General features: G+C 46.1%; 1 protein-coding gene and 1 pseudogene across 1 annotated transcript in view; both read left to right on the forward strand.

Moving 5' to 3' along the window:
• shisa9a (shisa family member 9a) overlaps window positions 1–25,915 on the forward strand; it is a 427,797-nt gene that overhangs the window by 37,733 nt on the left and 364,149 nt on the right. The window lies entirely within an intron of this gene.
• Window positions 11,541–25,915, forward strand: part of LOC148146562 (large ribosomal subunit protein eL37-like) — a 33,367-nt pseudogene continuing 18,992 nt past the window's right edge.

The following is a 25,915-nucleotide window of genomic DNA, read 5'->3' on the forward strand; positions in this document are numbered from 1 at the left end:
AGTAAGGACATGAAACATAATCCAAAGGTGATTTTATCACAAGGACATCCCATCTTATATGGAGTCATGCCGTTAAAATTCAGAGGGTAACTGTTCTATTGGTGACGTGAAGACATGATGTAATGACGATGATGGTGTCCCTGGTTAGTGAAACTAAATCCCTCTTTGGGGTGTAATAAACAATTTTGCAAAATTGTAATCTTTACAAATTTCTTTTACACAAATATGTCAAATGATTCTGCAAGTATGATTCCAACCTTTTAGTTGCTTGCCATTTCAATATACCACCCTGCTCACATACTGCCGTTTCTGTCCTCACTCGACTAGTGTTCCAGTGAAGCCCAACACAGGCTCCAGCATTCCAACTCATTTTCCATTTCAGCACTTCTTAAAATTTGATTTGTTATTGTCACTGCGATAGTGAGAAGTATTGTTTTGCGTGCTATCCAGCTAAATCAAACCTTACATAAGTACATCAGGGTAATTCAACAGAATGCAGAATACAGTGTTATAGCTACAGAGGAGGTGCAGAGAAAGATCAACTCTAATATCTGAGAGGTCTGTTCAAAAATGTGACAACAGTGGGGAAGAAGCTGTTCTTGAATCTGTTGGCACAGATTGAATCTTCTGCCCAAAGGAAGAGGGTAGTGGAGAGTATAGCCAGCGTGGGAAGGGTCTTTGATGATGTTTGTTACTTTCCCAAGGCAGCAGGAAGTATAGATGGAGTCACTGGAAGGTAGGAGAAAGTGAGGACGGCAGATGCTGGAGGTCAGAGTCGAAAAGTGTGGTGCTGAAGAAACACAGCAGGTCAGATGCTACTTAACCTGCTGTGTCTTTCCAGCACTACACTTTTCAACTCTAATGGAAAGAAGGCTGGATCTGTGATGGACTGGGCTGCGTTCACAACTATTTGTAATTGGTTCTGGTCTTGGGCAGAGCAGTTGCCTTACCAAGCTTTGATGTGTCCAGGCTGGATGTTTTTCCATGGGTCAGCTATAAAAATTGGTCAGACTCATTGTGGACACGCTAAATGTCCCTCGCGTTCTGAGGGTCATTGTGGACAGGCTAAATGTCCCTCACCTTGTGAGGGTCATTGTGGACACGCTGAATGTCCCTCACCTTTTGAGGAAGTAGAGGCATTGTGCTTTCTTGACCATAATGTTGACGATGATGGACCAGGACAGATTGTTGGCTGACAACCTTCAGGACTCACCGTTACCAGTCCATTTGCTTTTCATTCTATGATCTAATCTTCTCTAACCTTACCCTGACACTTCCACTTATGTCCCATTTGCTCATCCCACCTTATTCAGCTGCATGCGATTCATTAGATCATAGAATCCTTATAGGCTTGGCAGCAGGCAATTCAGCCCATTGAGTCCACACTGACCTTCTGAAGAGTCAACAAACCCAACCCAGTACTGTATCCCTGAAACCCTGCATTTCCCATGGCCAATCCAACCTAATCTGCACATCTTTGGACTGTGGGAGGAAACCAGAGGAAACCCACACAGACAGTCATCCAAGAGTGGAATCAAACCCAGGTCCCTGATGCTGGGAGGCAGCAGTGCTAACCACTGAGCCACTGTGCCATCCAACAATTGTTTCAATGAAAGTCAAATTGGACTCAATGTCAACTCAGTTTCTTTCTCCATAAAAGTTACACAGCTGCTGAGTTTCTCCAGTACTTTGTATTTTTATTTCAGATTTACAGAATTTGAAGTAGTTTGCTTTTGTTCGGTCAGTCTCCTGAGAGTTTACAATGAGCTGTTGTAATGCTCGGCATATTAAGAAAGAATTGTTATTGATCTCATCTTAAAAATAATTTGTAACCCGCTCATGAATTGCCTTTTTGGAGACTGTTTTGTGTAAATTCTGACATTTCATAAATAGATTTCGGCACATCTACCAACTATGTTGTTTGGGGGAGAAAAAGTACATTGTTTACCTTTAATAATATTACAGTAAAACAAAGAACTGCAGATACTGAAGTTCTGAAACAAAAACAGAAATTGCTGGAGAAACTCAGTAGGTGTAGCAGCATGTGTGGAGAGAGAAACAGTGTTAATGTTCATGTCCAGTCACCTCTTTACCTTTCCTTGTTCACGTAGTTCAATGTTCCATTTGTGTCTTCTCACATTCATTGTTTAATGTTGAACCACTGCTTGATAATATGATCAGAAGAAAACAAATGATAGGACCTTTACCTTTTTCTACCTATTTGGCTCAGACTAAGAACATGCAGAAAGCAGGAATCCTCCCACAAAAGTACACCAATACCCATAACACAATTGTTCAGAGAAGCAGCATTGCTGTATTAGACAGTTAAAAGCCTTCGAGACAAGGAAGCTACATCTGCATTGCAGTCCGTCAGAACTGAATGCCTTTCAGAGAATCCGGCAAAAACATCACCGCTATACTGCAGAGTTCCAAGTCTTTCAGGCAAAAAGAATAGAGCAAGTGAGACAATGTAAAATTGAAAAGCCTTAAAGTAAAATCACATTTGGAAAAATAGCAATAGGGGTAACATAGCCTGGAAGATTTAATTTGAAATAGAACATAGACTTGGACAGAAAGCAAAAATTACTTGAAGTCACAGTGGGTCAGGCAGCATCCACAGAGAGAGACAGACCAAGCTAGCGTTTTGAGTCTAGATGACCCTTCATCAGAGCTCGATAGAATTGGACATCTTGAAGAAAACCATTCTTAAGATACAGAACTTCTTTCAAATTATATGTTAGCTCTGCAGTTGAGTAAACAGCCTGTTATATTCAACTGAGACTGTGGATTATGACATTATTGTTCACCACTGCATACATGCTTTAGATGAAGTTCTTCAAGCTTTGACAATCTTAGTATAATAAAATTCTTGAAAAAATAAGATTTAATAAGAGTTCAGTATGGATATGTAGATAATTTCATGAATGATTTCTACACAGTAGTAACAAAAAAACTTGCATGGTGCTTTAAAATCAGAATTCAAACGAGACAGGATTATTGTTGGAATTACTGTTGAATCTCTGTCAGATTTATTATAGTCCAAAGAAGATTTGACTTTGGAGAAAATCAATCATTTGTTGAGGCAAGCAGCAAGTCCAGAAGCAACAACAATTAATCCTAAGGGAAGAACATTGACCTTATCACAGGAGGTCTGCAGAATCCATTCAGTTTGTGAGTTAGTGAAACCCTAAAGACAGAGTGAAAGCAGAGGTAGACACACTGACTAAGAGTCAGTTCCAACGCTGTTAAGCAAGAAACCTCAAGCAGCACTTAGCTTGAGTAAAGAATGTTATATCTATAAAACAGTAGGTCACTTCCAGAAGACATGCAGAAGTAGAACACATTATAGGGTAGCAGGAATATAATAACGGCTCACACAAGGATATTAGTGACCTGGAGCAACCCACAATTGAAGATAAATTAAGTGTTCTTCCAGGGAATATTGGTAATCCAAACTGATCTGTTTTGACAAGAAGGGTTTTCTGTCAATGGACATCATTTTAATTTGAAGGTTGATGAAGGGACAAGTATCACTGGATTATCTGATTGGATACCTTGGGTAAAAAAAAAACACTGTTTATAGCCTACAACCAGTGCAACTACATAATGCAGAAAGTATGCTATTTAAGATTAAAAGCAGGCTACAAGCAACTCTGTAAAACAAATGGTGTAAGAGTAGAAAATGGATACATTCTTCACAATCAAGAATTTTCACTCATTGGTAATGAATATGTGTTTTGACCTCAACCTTATTCCAATGGCAGAAGGGATTCAACTAATTTATATTCAACAGCAAACAGCTCAAAAGACAGCCAGTTATGTCAAGATATTTAAAGAGATACCGGTCAGGCAACAATTGGCCAAGGAGCAGCCAATTATGGAGGTACAGGTCAAAACAGAGTTAGTTATTGAACAAACAGCTGCTAATTGACTAGACTGGTGACAGACTGTACAAATTTGACTGGGCTTTCTAGTCATAAGTAGAAGCCATATAGAAAGAAGAATTCATTGAGATTATCTAGTAGATAGAAGAGAATTTATTCATATTGTCAACAGGATGGAAGTCTCCAACTACAGTAGGCTTTCAGAATTGTTTCCACTTCTATTCATATTGAAGGGAGTTCAGATGACAAGTCTCATTAAGGTTTGCAAAAGGATGCCAGTGTTGAGGAAGCAATGAGCAGTATGAGCCATTTGAGCTTATTGATGGATCTTTAATTGAAGTTAATCAGACAGGAACGCAGCCTGCTGAACAAATTGTAACAGCAGATTTGAGTTTGCTGTCAGATGATGAGGTGACACAAGTTCAAGAGAAACATTTCAGTTCTTTGTCTTTCAAGGAAGAATCGTTGATCAAGCAGAGATCATACTGAGTAAGCAGCATCCCTGAGGAAGGGACAATGTTGGCTTCACCAGTAAAGTAGCCAAGGAGCAAATGCAATAATCCAATATATTCAACAAATTGAACTATAGAGTCTACATTCTTCATTGCACAATGGCATGGACATTGATCACAAGGGTTTTTTCACACAGATCAAAGATAGGTCACATATGGATCCATAAAAGTCATTAGTGCCAAATTTGGGAGAGCTGTCAATAGACCACTCAAGCATAGCTTGATGTAGTCACAGAATCATACCTTACAGACAATGGTCCTGACAGCACCATCACCATCCCTGTCCAGCAGAGATAGTGACATAGTGGAACACAGTTAGGAGAGAGTTGCCCTTTGAGTCCTCAACATTGACACTTCCTGCTCATCACCACCAACTGTCCTCCATCGGCTGATGAATCGGTACTCCTCCACGTTGAACAACACTTGAAGGAAGTGCTGAGGTGGCAAGGACACAGAATGTGCTCTGGGTGGGGGCCATCAACGTCCATCACTAAGAGTGTCTAGACAGCAGCACTATTGATCAGCTTGGTAAAGTCCTAAAGGGCATTACTGCTAGGTTGTGTCCACATCAAGTGATGTGGGAACCAACAAGAGGAAATCATACTTAACCTCACCCTCACCGATCTGCCTGTCCCAGATGCATCTATCCATGACAGCAATGATAGGAGTGACCACTGCACAGTTCTTTAATGGAGTCATCTACACATGGACAATACTCTATTCATGTTGTATGCTATTGTCAACATGCTGAGTAGGATAGACTTTGAACATATTTAGCAACTCATCCATGAAGTGCTATGGGTCATCAACAGCAGCAGAATTGTACTCCAACACAATCTGCAACCTCATAAGCCAGCATATCCCCCAATCTGCGAAACCATCCAACCAGGGGATCAACCCTGGTTCAATAGAAAATGCAGGAGGGCATGCCAGGAACAGCACCAGGCATACCCAAAAATTAGGTGTTAGCCTGGTGAAGGTATAACATAACACTACTTCCATGTTAAACAGCATAAGCAGCAAGTATCACAACTCACTGGGTTGTGACCCAGGAACTAAGCACCATTAATTCCTGGAGTTATCACAATTGTGAAAGCATTTTCAAATGAGCCAAAGATCCCACTTTACCAGATGAATGCAAGTTAAAAGGAAATACCTACCATTTTCCTGTACTAAATGAGAAATTAATTGCTTATAACTGTCCCTTACCCGTGGCATTTAGGAAACATAAATGGCTAACTTATGCCTCTGTAACTTAACTCTATCTCTTAAATTCTCCCTTTCACAAAAAGGCAGACACACAAACCAGTCAAGACATGGATATTAAGGGTGGATCAGGGAAGCTCAGTTCTAAAGCACCATTCTGGATTGTAGGATTCCATCAAGCTCTTTTGTTCTTTTCCTTCCACTTCCTTTCTGGTTCTTTGTTGTTGGCATCAAGTTGTTTGCACACAAATGGTCTCTTCATTCACTGGTTGACAATTTGTCCATTCATCGTCTTTTAAGGTGTTTTATTCCTTCTACAACAGGGGGTTTGCAGCAAAAGGTGAGTGGGAGGTAACTAGTTGCTACTGGAGATTTTCTGGGACCTCGAGCCTGGAGACACAAAGAGAGATTATTTGATGTTTGCCCTTTGCAGTCTGCATGGTTTTCTGCTGCACTACTCCCACACAAGCCATCGGTCACCTGGTTAGGAAAGTATCAGAATATTATTCTCAATCAGTTTTCCCTTAGTTCAGAAACTATCAGCTCCATAATGTCTGTTTCTGTTCTCACTGTTCAAGAAAAAGGCAACAGCTCGCTATGAGCTCCAGTAAATATAACTATTAAAGCTGCAACATATCTTTGCTCAGTCTCCTTGGTTTAAAGCAATATTTTTCATTTTTTAGACCACAGTCCAAAGCCAAGGAAAGTAAAGGAAGTGGACATTACAAAAGTGATAGACAGAGCTAAGTGATCCACAAACATCGGATCAGATCTAAGCTCTGCAGTCCTGTCACATTCAGTGGTGAATGGTGGTGGACAATCAAACAACTCACTCACGCAAACTTCCCCATCCTCAATGATGGAAGAGCCCAACATGTCAGTGCACATGATTTGGGGAGTACATTTTGCAACAATCATTAACCAGAAGCGCCGAGTGGATGATTTATCTTGACCTCCTCCAGTGGTGTGAAAATGTGTTGCTGGAAAAGCGCAGCAGGTCAGGCAGCATCCAAGGAGCAGGTCAGGCAGCATCCAAGGAGCAGCATCGACGTTTCGGGCATGACCCTTCCTGAAGACCTGCTGCGCTTTTCCAGCAACACATTTTCAGCTCTGATCTCCAGCATCTGCAGACCTCACTTTCTCCTCCTCCAGTGGTTCTTAGCATCACAGCTGCCAGTCCGCAGCCGTTTCCACTGGCCTCGTGTTCTATCAAGAAACGTTTGGAGGCACTGGATACTGCAAAGTTTAAGAGCCCTGACAACATTCCAGCAATAGTGCTGAAGGTTTGTGCTCCATAACCTGTTGTGCCTTAGCCAGGCTGATCCATTACACTTACGACACTGGTATACACCTGACAATATGGGAAGTTGCCCAGGTATGCACTGCACAGAAAAAGTAAGACACTAACTCGGCCAATTACTGCCCCATTAGTCTAGCTTTGTTGATCACTAAAGTGAAGGAGGACATAATCAACAGTAATGATAATTAGAATTTCCATTCTAATAACTAATTCAGTGCCCTCAGTCAGTATTCTGCCAGGACCTTTCAGCTCCTTACATTAGCCTTAGTTCAAAAAGGAAGAAAATGCTGAATTCCAGAAGTGTGGCGAGAGGGACAGCATTCAATATGAAGGCTGCATTTGACCGAACAGCACTCAAATGAATGGGAATCAAGTAGAAAGTTTTCCATTGTTTGGAGTCGTACCTGACACATGGGAAGATGGTAGTGGTTGTTGAAGGTCAGTCATTTCAGCTCCAGGGCATCTCTGCAGGAGTTCCTCAGGGTAGTGTCCTACCCAGTTCAGCTGCATCATTAATGGACTTCCCTCCATCATAAGGTCGGAAGTGGGAAGTTCGCCAATGATTCTGCAATGTTCAGCACCATTTGTGACTCCTCAGATACTGAAGCAGTCCATGTTCAAAAGAACTGGACAAAATCCAGGATTGAGCTGACAAATGGCAAGTAACATTTGCACTACAGAAATGCCAGGCAATGATCATCTCCAGCAAAGGAATCTAGCTATTGCTCCTTAACATTCAAAGGTATTACTGTCATAGAATCCCCCATTGTTAACATTCTCGGGTTACTATTGACCAGAAATTGAACTGGACTCACTGTATAAATACAGTGACTACAAGAGCAGGTTAGAGGCTAGGAATACTGTGGAGAGTAACTCATCTCCTGACTCCCCAAAGCTTGTCCACCATCCACAAGGCACACGCCAGGAGTGTGATGGAATACTTCCCACCTGCCCGGATGGGGGCAGGCCCAACAACACTCAAGAAGCTCGACACCATCCAGGACAAAGGAGCCCGCTTGATTGGCACCACACCCACAAGATCTAATCCCTCCATCATCAACACTCAGTGGCAGTATTCCCTCCACCATCTGCAAGGCACAAGTCACCAAGTTCAAAAGCACTTTCCAAACCCACAACCTCTACTATCAGGAAGGACAAGGGCAGCAGGTACACGGGAATACCACCACCTGCAGGTTCCCATCCAAACTACTCATCCTCCTGACTTAGAGTCATAGAGATGTACAGCATGGATATAAATCCTTTAGTCCAACTCATCCATGCCGACCAGATGTCCTGAATTAATCTAGTCCCATTTGCCAGCACTTGACCCATATCTCTCTAAACCCTTCCTATTCATATACCCATCCAGATGCTTTTTAAATGTTGTAATTGTACCAGCCTCCACCACTTCCTCTGGCAGCTCATTCCATACACGTACCACCCTCTGAGTGAAAATGTTGCCCCTTAGGTCCCTTTTAATTCTTTACCCTCTCACCCTAAACCAATGCCCTCTAGTTCTGGACTCCCTCACCCCAGGGAAAAGACCTTTTCTAGTTATCCTAACCATGCCCCTCATGATTTTATATACCTCTATAAGATCATCCCTCAATCTCTGATGCTCCAGGGAAAACAGCCTCAGACTCTCCCTACAACTCAAACCTTCCAACCCTGGCAACATCCTTGTAAATCTTTTCTGAACCATTTCACGTTTCACAATATCCTTCTGATCAGAAGGCTTGGAAATATATCACGGTTCCTTCACTGTCGCTGGGTCAAAATCCTGGAATTCTCTCCTTAAGGACATTGTGGGTCAACCCACAGCAATAAATTACAGTGGTTCAAGAAGGCAGCTCACCCCCACCTTCTCAATGGATGGGCAAAAAATGCTGGGCCCAGCCAGCGATGCCCATGTCCCATGAAAGAAACAAAACATCAAGCTTTTCTTGGGAAATAAGGAACAGCTAAAAGTTTCTTCTTTAGAGATTTTGACAATGTCTTCTAATGTTTCTAGAATCATCTTTTATCTGTCAATAAAAATGAACTTGTTCTGAATGCATTGAGGTATTGTGGAGCTGCAGTGCTTCAGCTTATGGGAGTTGTAAATATTTTTCTGTCCCGTATAAGAAGTGGAAAAGAGCTTTTGTGACTGTTCACAAGTGGAAAGCTATTTAATGTTGCCATAAAAGCTTATAGAACATCAAAATTGCTGATTTCAATATGCATAAGTCTTCCAGTTCCATTCCGTTGTGAAATCTTTGATATCAATCACACTTTACAGTTATTGAGATCATTTCAACAAGAATCACTTCAAAGTGTAGAATGGAAAAAGGTAGCAAACCCCAGTGAGGCGTTCCAACATCAGCTGACCTGAATTAGCCAGGTCCCTTCTGTGTGTTGGCTTAACTCGACACATGCTGCTTTCACATTGCGTGTGCTTGTAATTCAACCTCAGAGATACACGATATGAGAGAGAATTTAACTGATTTAGGTGGAATATATCATTCTTTATATAGTAACTAAAGTAGCTATGGTTGTGCCTTGCCTGGAGTGATTTGATTTTGTTTTGGTCAGATCTCCATGAACTGTTAATGAAAAACAAGATGGAATGTAGTCATGATTTGGAGATGCCAGTGTTGGACGGGGGTTTTCAAAGTTAAAACTCACATAACACCAGGTCACAGCCACCTGATGAAGGAACGACGCTCCAAAAGCTAGTGCTTCCAATCAAACTTGTTAGACTATAACCTGGTGTTGTGTGAATTTTAAAGATGGAATGTAGGAACCTTCACCTTTCCCAGTCTCCGAGCTTTAAGATTCCTCTTAAGTGCAACATGAACAATTACTGAAAGGAGTAAAAATTCTTGGGCCGGACTGCTATGTCTGAATATGTTCTTTTTGTGTCTTAGCCTTGTGCCATTTGTTCTGAGGAAGTATAGATTTGTAATGTGGACTTCCACGATCAATCACAAAATAAATTGATAGTGACAGGAGCTGTTAACATTTCAGGCCATTATGCAAACCAATTTGACCTCCCCTTTTATCCTCCATTATCTTGAGCAATCATAATGAAATTACAACTGATTTACACAACTCTCCCTCTGATAGTTTATTTAATTATTCACGATTCATATCTCAGCTGAACACATTCTATCACACTCTTTACAACCTGGTTTCACTGGATAATTAAACTCATCAGAAAGGCACAGTTAGAGTCCATTTTAAGGCTGGAATTAAATAAAAGTACCAATGCTTAAGCACAATGAAATGTAAAGGAGCACCTTCACCTTCACTCCTCTGGCACCTTCACTTATGAACACACCGAAGTAAGCAGACTTTGGTGAGTCTGGATTTCGTAGAAACCTACAATACAGAGGGAGGCTAGACAACAGGCTGCGCTATCTGAATTACCTTTTCGGTTGATTATCAATTTTCCAACTGACTTGCTTTCTCGTGGTGATTTGGGAATGTGCTTCCTAATGGGAATCCTGCCACGAGAACAGCTTAATGGGAAATCAAAGACATGCACCTCATAATTTTCCATCTGTTTTTCATTCATGAAATTGACCCCAACGTGTAAAATTGATTAGTGTGAAAATTATGCGGATGTTCTCTGTGACTCAGTAACGTGTGTTTCAAATGGTTCACACTCACTTTTGGAAATGCACATGCATAATCTTTCTCTCTGTGCATAAAGAGTGTTTACACCAGTGAGCAGGAATTAATCAAAACCTTCCACAAATTTGAAATCTTCCTTTGGTACTAATGGAATACTTCAAAACATTGTTGGTTTCTCATTTTGAAATCTGCAAAAGTGAAAAATGAATGCAATGTTTTTTCAGTTAGTTTCTTGCCTTTTTTTATTGGTGATAATTAATTGGATGTTCCTATTTCTCGTTGTACATTGGTCAATAGTACTTCTTAAGTTGCACTTAACTGTCAGCTTAAATTCAAATGCTAATTCCAGGTAATTTTTCAATGGATTCCAGGCTACTCATAAGCTAAAATGAAAATGTAATGATTTGATTCTTGATGCCAGTATCAAATGTGATAATCACAGACAAACAATATTTGTAAGCATGAGCTGAGAACAAAAAATGCTGGAGCTCACAGTGGGTCAGGCAGCATCCATGGAGAGAGAGCAAGCTGATGTGATCTCCAGCATTTTTTGTTTTCAGTTCGGATTCCAGTATCTGCGGTAATCTGCTCCTAATATTTGTAAGCATGTTGAAGATATTATAGTTAGCTATTGCTGCTCCAATGTTTTGTCAGTTTTATCAATGGATAGGAGAGTGTTGTGGTAAAGTTCTGACTGGCTGGACTATGTTCAAAGTTGCAGCAATAACTGCAAGGTGAAGTAATAAATGATTTGGAATTTTCCGCTCCAGAAAATACTTATTTGACTGTTTTATTCATTATACCGGTATGAATGCTTAATATGTTGGCCCCATTTCACAGCTCGATGCTTGCAATGTAAGTTGGAGGCCAATTTTGAGCTGATCTATGAATGGACTATGAGATACTAAGGGATCAGGAAATTGAACAAGTTGGCAGGTGTTGGGACTAATAATTTCATTCCATAGTCTCATTAGGATTGTAGATTGCACACAAAAATGTTCATATCTTGGGTGTGCAGTGAAAATGACAAAGAAAATATTGTCATTTGGTAAGCAGTGGAACAAGATCCACACACTTTGCCAACATTATGGAGCTGAGGCATTTCACCAGCAGAATCCCACCTGTGGCAAATGTGCTGACCATGCTGCACAAAGACCTGTACCAAGTCACCCTTTATTTACACATGCACAGTACATGGGCACTGACCAGCCAGTTCAGAGCCAGTCCCTGAACTGAGGAGACTCTGAATCTCCTGGGTTTTATTTCTTTTTATTTGCGGTAGTGCTTATTTTTCCCCCAGCATCCATGTGTGTGTGTGTGCAGGTGTGACACACAGTGAAAGACACAAAGTGTACAAAATCTTTATTCAAAATTCCACCACCAGGAAGAAAAGAAACACCTGAGTGGCCAGTGACAAGCAGTGCCCTTCCCATCAAAGGGCAGTGCTGTGTGATCAAACAGTGAAGGGGAGGGTAGGGACTAAATCAAAATAGAGTTGGAGGGGGAAATAATGCACTCCACACCCTGCGGCGCCCACCTCTCCCTGAACAACTCCAGGGTGTTGGTGGACACCGCGTGCTCCTTCTCCAAGGACACCCGGGCTCTAACATAACCGCGGAAGAGGGGCAGGCAGTCGGCCCTAACGACCCCTCCACGGCCCGCTGCCTGGACCTGTTGATGGCCAGTTTGGCCAGGCCCAGGAGCAGACCCACGAGGAGGTCTTCAGACCTGCCCTCCCTCCTCCGTACCGGGTGCCCGAAGATCAGGAGCGTGAGACTGAAGTGCAGCCAAAAACAGAGGAGGAGGTTTTTCAGAAAATCAAAAAGGGAGTGCAAACGCCCACACCCAATATACACATGGTCCACGGACTCCACAGCGCCACAGAACAAGCAGTTGGGCTGGGAGTCAGTGAACCACCGCAATCTGCGGTTGCAGGGGACTGCTGCGTGCAGCACCCTCTACCCCAGATCCCCGAGAGAAAGGGGGAGGACTCCCGCGTAGAGAGCCCTCCACTGGGGATCCCCACCGCCCGGTGGCAAATGGGCACGCCAAGGCGTGTCCGGACGGTGGATGAGGGAGAAGAGGTGGATGGTGTGCAGCAGCAGTCTATACAGGGCCCGCCTTTTTACCCCCTGAAAGGGAACGAAATTAAAATTCCGGAGGCGGCTCAGGTTGTGTGGCACAGGCTCCCGCGGGAAGTACGGGACCTTGGGGCCAATGTGAAATTCCGTCCGGGCAACATCTCCTGGTTATTTTTTTTTCTCTTTTTCAAAGGACAGTGCTGTGTGATCAAAACAGTGAAGGGGAGGGTAGGGACTAAATCAAAATAGAGTTGGAGACACTCCTGTTTATATATATTTTTTTTCTTTTTTTAACCCCCACACTACCACATAAGTGTGGTAGTGCTTATTTTTTCCCCAGCACCCATGGTGTGTGTGTATACGTGTGAAACACAGTGAAGGACACAAAGTGCACGAATTTTTTATTCAATTTCCACCACCAGGAAGATAGGAAAACACCCGGGTGGCCAGTGACAAACACTGCCCTTAATCTCCTGTTTATTTTATTTTTCTTTCTTTCTTTTCTGGCCAGTGACAAACACTGCCCTTTCTCCTGGTTATTTTTTTTTTCTTTTCTTTTTTTTTTCTTTTATTTTTCTCTTCTTTTTTTCTTTTTTTTCATTTTTTTTCTAATTAACCCCCACACTACCACATAAGCGCGGTAGTGCTTATTTTATCCCCAGCACCCATGGTGTGTGTGTGCAGGTGTGAGACACAGTGAAAGACACAAAGTGCACGAATCTTTATACAAATTCCACCACCAGGAAGATAGGAAAACACCCGGGTGGCCAGTGACAAACACTGTCCTTTCTCCTGGTTATTTTTTTTTTCTTTTTTTTATAACCCCCACACTACCACCTAAGTGCAGTAGTGCTTATTTTTGCCCCAGCACCCATGGTGTGTGTGTGTGCAGGTGTGAGATACAGTGAAAGACACAAAGTGCACGAATCTTTATTCAAATTCCACCACCAGGAAGATAGGAAAACACCCGGGTGGCCAGTGACAAACACTGCCCTTTCTCCTGGTTTTTTTTTCTACCACCTCTAGGCACTCCTGTTTATTTTTTTCTTTTTTTTTCTTTTCTTTTTTTTTCTTTTCTATTTGAAAGGACAGTGCTGTGTGACCAAAACAGTGGGTGGGAGGGTAGGGACTAAATCAAAGTAGAGTTGGACACTCCTGTTTATTTTTATTTATTTTTTTTTCTCTTTTTTTTCCTAATGTTTTTTTTTCTAAACCCCCACACTACCACCTAATTGCGGTAGTGCTTATTATTTTTTTCCCCAGCACCCATGGTGTGTGTGTGCAAGTGTGAGACACAGTGGAAGACACAAAGTGCACTAATCTTTATTCAAATTCCACCACCAGGAAGATAGGAAAACACCCGGGTGGCCAGTGACAAAAACTGCCATTTCTCCTGGTTATTTTTTTTTTTCTTTTTTTTTGCGGTAGTGCTTATTTTATCCCCAGCACCCATGGTGTGTGTGTGCAGGTGTGAGACACAGTGAAAGACACAAAGTGCACCAATCTTTATTCAAATTCCACCACCAGGAAGATAGGAAAACACCCGGGTGGCCAGTGACAAACACTGCCATTTCTCCTGGTTATTTTTTTTTCTTTCTTTTTTTTTTTTGCTTATTTTTTTCCCCAGCAAATCTCCCGTTTATTTATTTTTTTTCCCTTTAACCCCCACACTACCACCTAAGTGCGGTAGTGCTTATTTTATCCCCAGCACCCATGGTGTGTGTGTGCAGATGGGAGACACAGTGGAAGACACAAAGTGCACCAATCTTTATTTAATTTCCACCACCAGGAAGATAGGAAAACACCTGGGTGGCCAGTGACAAACACTGCCATTTCTCCTGGTTATATCTGTCAGCCAAGGCTCCCTGATTGGTCCAGGTTAACAACCATAATCAGGGGTCTCATAGTCCATGAGATCTGTCTGGCCCTGGTTCCAATCACTACACCTGCCAAGAGAAATGGGAAATAAAACTGGAGTGTGAAGACCAAAAGGAGAGACATAGTTGGTACAGGTTATCATAGGCACCTGAAGATCGTGTTTTGTAGATTCAGGAAACAATTTGATAAGGGGACCACTCTGAAGCCTTGATGTGACACAATGGCTTCCCCCAGCCCTGCAGAAACTAGCAGTGAACCCACACAACAAATCCAGCTCGAATTTGGAAAGTTTAAAAAAGAATTCAAAACCTGTCCCAATTTCCCTGGTTGTTTTGCCAACCTTATGTTTTTTTTTGCCTTCAAAGCCGATCTAATGAATGCAGTGAGGGCTCAGTGTATGACAGAGCTAAATGCAGGAAATAGCATTTGGCTGTTTTTGTTGAGCATGGTTTTTACAGGATATTGTTGTTACATGCACGTCACACAAATTTTTGCAATGTTTATCGTGCTTCGAATTAGTTTCCATTATAGCGTTAATTTTAGTTGCTGATAAAACAGTTTACTTTCTTGGTATCCAATGAGCAGCTGTCCATACCTGCCTGTTGAGTTTCTGAAATGCAGATTGCAAGCGAACCATTTACAATGGTTTGTCCCGGTGGGGAAGGTGGTTCTGTCTGTGGGTGGGGAAGGTGGTTCTGTCTGTGCCGTGTGGAAGGTGGTTCTGTCTGTGGGTGTGGAAGGTGGTTCTGTCTGTGCCGGTGTGGAAGGTGGTTCTGTCAGTGGGTGTGGAAGGTGGTTCTGTCTGTGCCGATGTGGAAGGTGGTTCTGTCAGTGGGTGTGGAAGGTGGTTCTGTCTGTGCCGATGTGGAAGGTGGTTCTGTCTGTGGGTGTGGAAGGTGGATCTGTCTGTGCCATGTGGAAGGTGGTCCTGTCTGTGGGTGTGGAAGGTGGTTCTGTCTGTGGGTGTGGAAGGTGGTTCTGCCTGTGGGTGTGGAAGGTGGTCCTGTCTGTGGGTGTGGAAGGTGGTTCTGTCTGTGGGTGTGGAAGGTGGTTCTGTCTGTGGGTGTGGAAGGTGGTCCTGTCTGTGGGTGTGGAAGGTGGTTCTGTCTGTGGGTATGGAAGGTGGTTCTGTCTGTGGGTGTGGAAGGTGGTTCTGTCTGTGGGTGTGGAAGGTGGTTCTGTCTGTGGGTGTGGAAGGTGGTTCTGTCTTTGGGTGTGGAAGGTGGTTCTGTCTGTGGGTGTGGAAGGTGGTTCTGTCTGTGGGTGTGGAAGGTGGTTCTGTCTGTGGGTGTGGAAGGTGGTTCTGTCTTTGGGTGTGGAAGGTGGTTCTGTCTGTGGGTGTGGAAGGTGGTTCTGTCTGTGGGTGTGGAAGGTGGTTCTGTCTGTGGGTGTGGAAGGTGGTTCTGTCTGTGGGTGTGGAAGGTGGTCCTGTCTGTGGGTGTGGAAGGTGGTTCTGTCTGTGGGTGTGGAAGGTGGTCCTGTCTGTGGGTGTGGAAGGTGGTTCTGTCTGTGGGTGTGGAAGGTGGTCCTGTCTGTGGGTGTGGAAGGTGGTTCTGTCTGTGGGTGTGGAAGGTGGTCCTGTCTGTGGGTGTGGAAGGTGGTTCTGTCTGTGGGTGTGGAAGGTGGTTCTGTCTGTGGGTGTGGAAGGTGGTCCTGTCTGTGGGTGTGGAAGGTGGTTCTGTCTGTGGGTGTGGAAGGTGGTCCTGTCTGTGGGTGTGGAAGGTGGTTCTGTCTGTGGGTGTGGAAGGTGGTCCTGTCTGTGGGTGTGGAAGGTGGTTCTGTCTGTGGGTGTGGAAGGTGGTCCTGTCTGTGGGTGTGGAAGGTGGTTCTGTCTGTGGGTGTGGAAGGTGGTTCTGTCTGTGCCGGTGTGGAAGGTGGTTCTGTCTGTGAGTGTGGAAGGTGGTTCTGTCTGTGCCGTGTGGAAGGTGGTTCTGTCTGTGGGTGTGGAAGGTGGTTCTGTCTGTGGGTATGGAAGGTGGTTCTGTCTGTGGGTGTGGAAGGTGGTTCTGTCTGTGGGTGTGGAAGGTGGTTCTGTCTGTGGGTGTGGAAGGTGGTTCTGTCTGTGGGTGTGGAAGGTGGTTCTGTCTGTGCCGTGTGGAAGGTGGTTCTGTCTGTGGGTGTGGAAGGTGGTTCTGTCTGTGGGTGTGGAAGGTGGTTCTGTCTGTGGGTGTGGAAGGTGGTTCTGTCTGTGGGTGTGGAAGGTGGTTCTGTCTGTGGGTGTGGAAGGTGGTTCTGTCTTTGGGTATGGAAGGTGGTTCTGTCTGTGCCGGTGTGGAAGGTGGTTCTGTCTGTGGGTGTGGAAGGTGGTTCTGTCTGTGGGTGTGGAAGGTGGTTCTGTCTGTGGGTGTGGAAGGTGGTTCTGTCTTTGGGTATGGAAGGTGGTTCTGTCTGTGCCGGTGTGGAAGGTGGTTCTGTCTGTGGGTGTGGAAGGTGGTTCTGTCTGTGGGTGTGGAAGGTGGATCTGTCTTTGGGTATGGAAGGTGGTTCTGTCTGTGCCGGTGTGGAAGGTGGTTCTGTCTGTGGGTGTGGAAGGTGGTTCTGACTGTGGGTGTGGAAGGTGGTTCTGTCTTTGGGTATGGAAGGTGGTTCTGTCTGTGCCGGTGTGGAAGGTGGTTCTGTCTGTGGGTGTGGAAGGTGGTTCTGTCTGTGGGTGTGGAAGGTGGATCTGTCTGTGGGTGTGGAAGGTGGTTCTGTCTGTGGGTGTGGAAGGTGGTTCTGTCTGTGGGTGTGGAGGGTGGTTCTGTCTTTGGGTGTGGAAGGTGGTTCTGTCTGTGCCGGTGTGGAAGGTGGTTCTGTCTGTGCCGTGTGGAAGGTGGTTCTGTCTGTGCCGGTGTGGAAGGTGGTTCTGTCTGTGCCGGTGTGGAAGGTGGTTCTGTCTGTGCCGGTGTGGAAGGTGGTTCCGTCTGTGCCGGTGTGGAAGGTGGTTCTGTCTGTGGGTGTGGAAGGTGGTTCTGTCTGTGGGTGTGGAAGGTGGTTCTGTCTGTGGGTGTGGAAGGTGGTTCTGTCTGTGCCGGTGTGGAAGGTGGTTCTGTCTGTGCCGGTGTGGAAGGTGGTTCTGTCTGTGGGCGTGGAAGGTGGTTCTGTCTGTGCCGGTGTGGAAGGTGGTTCTGTCTGTGGGTGTGGAAGGTGGATCTGTCTGTGCCATGTGGAAGGTGGTTCTGTCTGTGGGTGTGGAAGGTGGTTCTGTCTGTGGGTGTGGAAGGTGGTTCTGTCTGTGCCGGTGTGGAAGGTGGTTCTGTCTGTGCCGGTGTGGAAGGTGGTTCTGTCTGTGCCGTGTGGAAGGTGGTTCTGTCTGTGCCGTGTGGAAGGTGGTTCTGTCTGTGGGTGTGGAAGGTGGTTCTGTCTGTGCCGTGTGGAAGGTGGTTCTGTCTGTGGGTGTGGAAGGTGGTTCTGTCTGTGGGTGTGGAAGGTGGTTCTGTCTGTGGGTGTGGAAGGTGGTTCTGTCTTTGGGTGTGGAAGGTGGTTCTGTCTGTGCCGTGTGGAAGGTGGTTCTGTCTGTGGGTGTGGAAGGTGGTTCTGTCTGTGGGTGTGGAAGGTGGTTCTGTCTGTGCCGGTGTGGAAGGTGGTTCTGTCTGTGCCGGTGTGGAAGGTGGTTCTGTCTGTGCCGGTGTGGAAGGTGGTTCTGTCTGTGGGTGTGGAAGGTGGTCCTGTCTGTGGGTGTGGAAGGTGGTTCTGTCTGTGGGTGTGGAAGGTGGTTCTGTCTGTGGGTGTGGAAGGTGGTTCTGTCTGTGGGTGTGGAAGGTGGTTCTGTCTTTGGGTGTGGAAGGTGGTTCTGTCTGTGGGTGTGGAAGGTGGATCTGTCTGTGGGTGTGGAAGGTGGTTCTGTCTGTGCCGGTGTGGAAGGTGATTCTGTCTGTGTCGATGTGGAAGGTGGTTCTGTCTGTGGGTGTGGAAGGTGGTTCTGTCTGTGGGTGTGGAAGGTGGATCTGTCTGTGGGTGTGGAAGGTGGTTCTGTCTGTGGGTGTGGAAGGTGGTTCTGTCTGTGGGTGTGGAAGGTGGTTCTGTCTGTGCCGGTGTGGAAGGTGGTTCTGTCTGTGCCGGTGTGGAAGGTGGTTCTGTCTGTGTCGATGTGGAAGGTGGTTCTGTCTGTGGGTGTGGAAGGTGGTTCTGTCTGTGGGTGTGGAAGGTGGTTCTGTCTGTGCCGGTGTGGAAGGTGGTTCTGTCTGTGGGTGTGGAAGGTGGTTCTGTCTGTGGGTGTGGAAGGTGGTTCTGTCTGTGGGTGTGGAAGGTGGTTCTGTCTGTGGGTGTGGAAGGTGGTTCTGTCTGTGGGTGTGGAAGGTGGTTCTGTCTTTGGGTATGGAAGGTGGTTCTGTCTGTGGGTGTGGAGGGTGGTTCTGTCTTTGGGTGTGGAAGGTGGTTCTGTCTGTGCCGGTGTGGAAGGTGGTTCTGTCTGTGCCGTGTGGAAGGTGGTTCTGTCTGTGGGTGTGGAAGGTGGTTCTGTCTGTGGGTGTGGAAGGTGGTTCTGTCTGTGCCGGTGTGGAAGGTGGTTCTGTCTGTGCCGGTGTGGAAGGTGGTTCTGTCTGTGGGTGTGGAAGGTGGTTCTGTCTGTGCCGGTGTGGAAGGTGGTTCTGTCTGTGGGTGTGGAAGGTGGTTCTGTCTGTGCCGGTGTGGAAGGTGGTTCTGTCTGTGGGTGTGGAAGGTGGTCCTGTCTGTGGGTGTGGAAGGTGGTTCTGTCTGTGGGTGTGGAAGGTGGTTCTGTCTGTGGGTGTGGAAGGTGGTTCTGTCTGTGGGTGTGGAAGGTGGTTCTGTCTTTGGGTGTGGAAGGTGGTTCTGTCTGTGGGTGTGGAAGGTGGATCTGTCTGTGGGTGTGGAAGCTGGTTCTGTCTGTGCCGGTGTGGAAGGTGATTCTGTCTGTGTCGATGTGGAAGGTGGTTCTGTCTGTGGGTGTGGAAGGTGGTTCTGTCTGTGGGTGTGGAAGGTGGATCTGTCTGTGGGTGTGGAAGGTGGTTCTGTCTGTGGGTGTGGAAGGTGGATCTGTCTGTGGGTGTGGAAGGTGGTTCTGTCTGTGCCGGTGTGGAAGGTGGTTCTGTCTGTGCCGGTGTGGAAGGTGGTTCTGTCTGTGTCGATGTGGAAGGTGGTTCTGTCTGTGGGTGTGGAAGGTGGTTCTGTCTGTGGGTGTGGAAGGTGGTTCTGTCTGTGCCGGTGTGGAAGGTGGTTCTGTCTGTGGGTGTGGAAGGTGGTTCTGTCTGTGGGTGTGGAAGGTGGTTCTGTCTGTGGGTGTGGAAGGTGGTTCTGTCTGTGCCCTGTGGAAGGTGGTTCTGTCTGTGGGTGTGGAAGGTGGTTCTGTCTGTGGGTGTGGAAGGTGGTTCTGTCTGTGGGTGTGGAAGGTGGTTCTGTCTGTGTCGATGTGGAAGGTGGTTCTGTCTGTGCCGGTGTGGAAGGTGGTTCTGTCTGTGGGTGTGGAAGGTGGTTCTGTCTGTGGGTGTGGAAGGTGGTTCTGTCTGTGCCGGTGTGGAAGGTGGTTCTGTCTGTGGGTGTGGAAGGTGGTTCTGTCTGTGCCGGTGTGGAAGGTGGTTCTGTCTGTGGGTGTGGAAGGTGGTTCTGTCTGTGGGTGTGGAAGGCGGTTCTGTCTGTGCCGGTGTGGAAGGTGGTTCTGTCTGTGGGTGTGGAAGGCGGTTCTGTCTGTGGGTGTGGAAGGTGGTTCTGTCTGTGGGTGTGGAAGGTGGTTCTGTCTGTGGGTGTGGAAGGTGGTTCTGTCTGTGCCGCTGTGGAAGGTGGTTCTGTCTGTGGGTGTGGAAGGCGGTTCTGTCTGTGCCGGTGTGGAAGGTGGTTCTGTCTGTGGGTGTGGAAGGTGGTTCTGTCTGTGCCGGTGTGGAAGGTGGTTCTGTCTGTGCCGGTGTGGAAGGTGGTTCTGTCTGTGGGTGTGGAAGGTGGTTCTGTCTGTGGGTGTGGAAGGTGGTCCTGTCTGTGGGTGTGGAAGGTGGTTCTCTGTGGGTGTGGAAGGTGGTTCTGTCTGTGGGTGTGGAAGGTGGTTCTGTCTGTGGGTGTGGAAGGTGGTTCTGACTGTGCCGGTGTGGAAGGTGGTTCTGTCTGTGGGTGTGGAAGGTGGTTCTGTCTGTGGGTGTGGAAGGTGGTTCTGTCTGTGGGTGTAGAAGGTGGTTCTGACTGTGGGTGTGGAAGGTGGTTCTGTCTGTGGGTGTGGAAGGTGGTTCTGTCTGTGGGTGTGGAAGGTGGTTCTGTCTGTGCCCTGTGGAAGGTGGTTCTGTCTGTGGGTGTGGAAGGTGGTTCTGTCTGTGCCGGTGTGGAAGGTGGTTCTGTCTGTGGGTGTGGAAGGTGGTTCTGTCTGTGGGTGTGGAAGGTGGTTCTGTCTGTGGGTGTGGAAGGTGGTTCTGTCTGTGCACTGTGGAAGGTGGTTCTGTCTGTGGGTGTGGAAGTTGGTTCTGTCTGTGGGTGTGGAAGGTGGTTCTGTCTGTGGGTGTGGAAGGTGGTTCTGTCTGTGCCGGTGTGGAAGGTGGTTCTGTCTGTGGGTGTGGAATGTGGTTCTGTCTGTGGGTGTGGAAGGTGGTTCTGACTGTGCCGGTGTGGAAGGTGGTTCTGTCTGTGGGTGTGGAAGGTGGTTCTGTCTGTGCCGGTGTGGAAGGTGGTTCTGTCTGTGGGTGTGGAAGGTGGTTCTGCCTGTGGGTGGGGAAGGTGGTTCTGTCTGTGGGTGTGGAAGGTGGTTCTGTCTGTGCCGGTGTGGAAGGTGGTTCTGTCTGTGGGTGTGGAAGGTGGTTCTGTCTGTGGGTGTGGAAGGTGGTTCTGTCTGTGCCGGTGTGGAAGGTGGTTCTGTCTGTGGGTGTGGAAGGTGGTTCTGTCTGTGCCGGTGTGGAAGGTGGTTCTGTCTGTGGGTGTGGAAGGTGGTTCTGTCTGTGGGTGTGGAAGGTGGTTCTGTCTGTGGGTGTGGAAGGTGGTTCTGTCTTTGGGTGTGGAAGGTGGTTCTGTCTGTGGGTGTGGAAGGTGATTCTGTCTGTGCCGGTGTGGAAGGTGGTTCTGCCTGTGGGTGTGGAAGGTGGTTCTGTCTGTGGGTGTGGAAGGTGGTTCTGTCTGTGGGTGTGGAAGGTGGTTCTGTCTGTGGGTGTGGAGGGTGGTTCTGTCTGTGGGTGTGGAAGGTGGTCCTATAGTGCAGACTGTGGCTCAGTGGGTTGAGTATGAGATGAAAATAAAGTTTGTGATTGTGGTCAGTTTTATATCAATTGCAAGATTTCATGGTTGACATGGAAGTAGATCGAAGAAGAATTAAAATTAGAATGAAATGTTATTGTTATGTGCATTCAAGTACAGGAGTACAGTGAGATGTGAACATTGCCACCATTCTCAGTGCCATCATCGGTACAAACGTATCGAGGTACAAAATCCTCGCTACAAAGAAGAAGATAAGGAAATTTAAAAATTCATCATTACAGGCCATCTTAGCATAAAGTAGAAAAATAAAGTTAAAGGTTTAACAGTATCATGTAGCTTAGCCACGCTGAGGTCGCACTCCCCACAAGGGCTCTATCTCCCCACACCCCATCCTGGATTCAATCCTCCACCCCCCCCCCCCCGTGCTGGGTTCGACCTTCCCTGTGCCTGTTGCTGCTGCAGTTCTTGGGATACCTGTATTGAGTCACCCTAAACAGATGTGCCCTCCCCCAGATGTGTGGACCCAGCTGGATGTACCTGTCTGTCACTGAGGACAGCCTTAGGCTTACTGGGGCTGCGGGTAAAAACGTTACTATCGACTGCAAGAACATCGTTCGATACTTGTAACATAGGCATGTCTGGTGGAGTTACCAACACCCCCATCCTTTATTACCTCTTCATTTTAGGGGTGATAACTCACATCTGTTGGACATGCCTCTGTCACAATTTTAATAAGTGTGTGTTTTCCTGGGATGTGGTTGCTGCTGGTAAGGTCAGCATTTATTATCCATTTCCAATTGCAGCTTGCATTGATCACTAGATCATTTCAGAGGCAATCTGATTACTATGGTGTGGAGTCACACACAGGCCAGGGAAGTTCAGATTTTCTTTCTTAAAAGATATTAGTCTAGTGAACTTCAAAGTGTTTTATCCACAACCCATGGCTCACAGCTGCTGTCATTGATGATGACTTTCAATTGATTATTTTAGATGGAGTTTACTGGGGTGGGATTTGAGTATGTGTTCCTGGAAGTTTCACCTGTATTATTCTGTTACACTGTAGAGTGACAGTGCCTTTAGGCCACAATCTCCCTGGTGACTCAATCAATCCTTCACCACCAGAGAGCATCAGGTGCAGTGTGTTTGCAAGGTTATCGATGGTAAAATCTGTGGACATCGAGCCAGAGGATTTCTGCATCTTCTCTCAAACCAGCATTTGATGTTCCTCACCTTTCACTTGTTTGCATTGAGTGAGGAGGAAAAAACAGCGACTTGCATTTCTGTAGCATCCTTCATAACCTCAGGCATTAGAGGTACATAGGTACTGTTGATGTATAATCATCTCAGTTTAAGGAACAACGGTCGGTTTATACAGCTCTCATGTGCAACATGACACCATTGACGCTTTCTCAGTGACATGGGATGGATACATTTGGTTAAGACACTTGGGGGATCTGGATCTGCTCTGATCTTCTCAAAATAGTATCAGCTGAGATACAAAAGCAGAAATTGCTGAAGAAACTCAGCAGGTCCAGCAGCATCTGTGGGGAGAGAAAGCAGAGTTAACGTTTCAAGTCCAGGATGACCTTTCTTCAGAGCTGAATGTTGGGTAGCAGAGATGTCTCTGAACCGAGAACACCGAAAATGCTGTATGTGGTAGAGTTGTTACAGCTCCAAAGGTGGACCCTCAGTCTGACATATATAACCCATACAATACTAGCTCTCAATTTCAGAATTATTCATTGAATTCAAGTGCTGTGGTGGGATGTGCCCCAGAATATTAGCCTGGATATCTGGATTACTATTCCAGTGACCTCACCAGCTGTCTATGATGATATTCTGTGGCCTTGTCTATCCAGTGTAACAGTGGATGTGGAAGGGACATGCCACAAGAGCAAAACTCTGCTCGCACCAAGTTTAGACAGGCAAGAGGCTGGAAGAGCCCAGCAAGCCAGGCAGGAGGTGGAGAAGTCAACGTTTTGGGTGTAACCCTTCAGGCTGCCCACTGCTTCAATATCTCCTGCTGCCTCGTACTCACGGAGACAAGAATATCCAAGGTCTTAAGTAATAGGGCATCATAGACTCGGGATCCTTGAGCCCATCTGTAATTTTCTTAATTTTGTTTTATTACTCATGTGATATGGGCATCACTGGCTGGACCTCTGCCTAGTTGGTCCCTCGAGAAGGTGGGGGTGAGCTGCCTTCTTGAACCGCTGCTGTAGGTTAGACCCTCAATGTCATGAGGGAGGGAGTGTCAGGACTTTGACCCAGCGAACACTTGAAGGAATTGCATGCTGTCTTGTACCTGCTGAGCAGTAATGTTGAGCTGCAAGTGCACAGGGAAGTGTTAATTGCAATATCGCCTGTCCTTGAGTCAATTATTGATCAGAGATTGTGTTGCAGTGAACAAATGTGTGAGCCTCTCGGAAGGTGCCAATAAATTTTCATTTGTAAATAGTCTTTTGAATGTGAGCCACTTTGAGGAAAGAGCATGCATTAGATTCCCCTAATGAGCTGTAAGGTTGTGTGGCAGCTTGGCATAGGTGATCAAATGTGGAGCAAGTTGCTAGGCAACAGTTTATGGCAACACTTTGGTACATAATGCTTGTTGGATAGTCTTACTATGCTCGAAGTCCATTAAAATATGTTGTCTGCTCCTGCATCTGTTCACTGCTGCTGAAGGCATGTGCACTTTGGTTGGCTTATGTCAGGCATGGTACACTGTGGAATTCTAAAGAGAGTCGCCTGAAGTCAAGCCCAAAGACGGTAACCTCAGCATACACAGCATGATGTCTACCCAAGGTGAAACTTGATGCAGTTTTGCCTGAACATTTGGATACAGATTTAAAGTGATTGGCAAAAGAATTAGTGGTGAAATGAAGATTATTTTTTGTGTGCAGCAGTGAGCTCTGTCAATCTGCAAAACATTGCCTGTAGAGATGGAGAAGGTGAGGACTGCAGATGCTGGAGATCAGAGTCGAGAGCGTGGCACTGGAAAAGCACAGCAGGTCAGGCAGCATCCGACGAGCAGGAAAGTCGATGTTTCGGGCAAAAGCCCTTCATCAGGAATGAGGCTTGTGGGCCGGGAGGCTGAGAGATAAATGGGAGGGGGGGTGGGGCTGGGGGGAAGGTAGTTGAGAAAGCGGCAGGTAGATGCAGAGACAGTCATAGTGTTTGATCAGGAATTGGATAAGCATTTAAACAGAGAAACAAACTGCAGGGCTATAGGGAAAGGGTAGGTGACTCGGTGGAGTGCGGAGAGGTGTGGAAGGAGAGAGAGAGATAACATTTGCTCAATAGATTGAATAATCTGCTCCAGGGCTATGGCCATTCTCTGACTAAGTTATCGAGCTGGAGAGGTTCAGGAGAGATTTACCAGGATGTTGCCAGGTATGGAAAGTTTGAACTATAAAGAAAGCCTGGAACCTTTTTCACTAGAGTGTAAAAGGTTAAGAGGTGATCTGATGAAAGTTTATAAAATATTGTCAGGTGTACATAAGAGTTAATGGTAGTGGTTTCTTCCCTAGGGTGGGGGATTTAAAGACTAGGGGGCACATTTTTAAGGTGAGAGAGATTTAAAAAAGACAAGAGATGCAAATGTTTTTCACAGAGGGTGGTTCGCGTGTGGAATGACCTTCCTGAGGAAGTGGTGGATGTGATCACAGTTAGAATGTTTAAAAGACATTTGGATAAGTACATGAATAGGAAAGGTTTGGAGGGATATGGGCCAGGAGCAGGTAGGTGGGACGAGGTTAGTTTGGGATTATGTTCAGCACGGACTGGTTGGGCCGAAGGGTCTGTTTCTGTGCTGTCTGACTGTATACGTGCCCACAGATGCCATTCTGTTTGGGTTTGTTTTCCTTTTGCTTTCATCTTGCTCCATCCATCGCCTTTGCAGATTGGAAAATATGTATGAGCTGAAGGTCTATGTAAAATCTTTCTTTTCGGTGGGGTCACCCTTGCAGTGTAAATCCTGTTGGGTCATGTGGACCACCTGTACCCTCATCAACCTACAGAGCAATGTCTCCAGGGACGGGATTTAGATGTGCTGGCCTCACATTACTCTCTGTCTTGCCTGGACCCCATGGCAGTGTTAATGGAATGATTTTGTACTGTACAGTGAGTCGTCTGGGGTGGTGGGATCCCGATAAAAGATCCGAATCACATCAGCAGTCATCTCGAGGAAAGTATCATCAGCCACAACGTTCACATAAAATGTGATAGTTACTAAAGATCGCAAGAGTTATGTCAAAGCTTTGCGTAAAATGAGACATTATAGAGTTTATAACAATTTCCAGTGCTTGACATCCTCAAGGCTTGGCCATTTTGGACATGAAA

The sequence above is a fragment of the Chiloscyllium plagiosum genome, unplaced genomic scaffold, assembly GCF_037043375.1.
Source record: "Chiloscyllium plagiosum isolate Xiang-an unplaced genomic scaffold, Cpla_swu_hap1 HiC_scaffold_20, whole genome shotgun sequence".
NCBI lineage: Eukaryota > Metazoa > Chordata > Chondrichthyes > Orectolobiformes > Hemiscylliidae > Chiloscyllium > Chiloscyllium plagiosum.